Genomic DNA, 1,289 nt, shown 5'->3' on the forward strand with positions numbered 1-1,289 from the left:
TCCGGCCCTCCCGCCCGGCTGTGGAAGGAGAGGGCCGGTAAGGGCCGGTGGGCTTGGCCCCGCGTCAGGCTGAGGGTGCGGGTCTCGCCCCGTCCCACCCCGGGGTCGTGGCTTACGGGCCCCGGGTGAGGAGCTAGCGTAAGAGCTGAGGGGATCGGATGCTCGGGTCAAACCTGTCCGATTAAAAAAAAAAAACAAAACAAAACAAAAACCCAAACCAACCACCAAACCCAAACACCACCCGAATTTAAGAAGCAGTTTTAATAAAAGTTCCTAGCAAGCGTCCTGCGTTAGGATGGAAAGAACAAGGCCTAAGGTGACTGCCGTGGCTGTCACTGCTTAAGTGTTTTTGTTTTGGGTATTACTCGGGGAGGACGAAGCGGCATTACCCATTCTGCAGTTGTATTTGTGCCTCGCGTACAGTCGCTTTTCCGTGCGCATGTTTGCGGCACCGGGACGCAATGTTCAGTCCAGAGAAAAAACACCTGGGTTTTTATATTTCCATTTATAAACTTTACAATTCCATCATAACTTCTGAGGTGGGACATGTTGCGTAGATCTACAGGAAGCCGTGTCTAAGATTCTCTGAGCCTACGCAGGAAAGATTAAGCTGGTGCTGTTTTCCAAAAATAAACTAGAAGATCTGTCCAGATAGTAGGACCTCAGAGGCCTGCGAACGTGCCTTGTTAATGTGACTGTTCCTTTGGGGTGAGGGAGAGCGGAGCTTTAAGTGCTTCCTATATACACCTTTAGGAAAGGTCTGGGTTTATAGATGCAGAAGAATTAGAATAAGCCAATTAGTAATTTCTGGGCTGAACGCAGAACTCCGACTAGCTGTTAGTTTATTTATATTGTTTCTCTAACGAAGAGAAGTGGCAGTAGAGATCTTGGCCCCACAATGGAATATTGAATAGAGTCGAGACAGTGCTGATCCTCCTGCCTTTATCGTTTCTTGTCAACCGTAGGGTTGTTTATCTTACAACACTTGACTCTTTTCTCAGTGGCAATCCTGCTAGGAGTGGGGAAGGAGAAACAGAAGTAGAAGCAGGGTGTGTCTTAAGAAACTAAGATCGAAGAGATGATAGAATGAAAGCGTTTGTCCCATCCCCAGTTACCAACCCTATCACCATGTTATCTTGTAACTCCTCGTTAACTGAAATTCCATTTTCATTCCACTTTCTTTTTGGCCTTTCTCTGCTGGCCTTCCATGCTGGGGTGTTTGGCTTTGACGGTTTGGTTTTTTGTTTGGGGTTTTTTTTTGGGGGGGGTGGGTAGAAGGCTCCTGTCTT

General features: G+C 47.5%; 1 protein-coding gene across 1 annotated transcript in view; it reads left to right on the forward strand.

Annotated features, from left to right (window-relative positions):
* Positions 1-14: 14 nt before the first annotated feature.
* The window catches only part of MGAT4D (MGAT4 family, member D), a 41,041-nt gene continuing 39,766 nt past the window's right edge, over positions 15-1,289 (forward strand). The window contains exon 1 of the mRNA XM_010583611.1: positions 15-37. The gene's annotated coding sequence lies outside the window, so the exon portion shown is untranslated. The remainder of the gene's footprint in view (positions 38-1,289) is intronic.

This window comes from Haliaeetus leucocephalus, unplaced genomic scaffold (genome assembly GCF_000737465.1).
Source record: "Haliaeetus leucocephalus isolate CR32 unplaced genomic scaffold, Haliaeetus_leucocephalus-4.0 Scaffold924, whole genome shotgun sequence".
In the NCBI taxonomy this organism is placed as follows: domain Eukaryota; kingdom Metazoa; phylum Chordata; class Aves; order Accipitriformes; family Accipitridae; genus Haliaeetus; species Haliaeetus leucocephalus.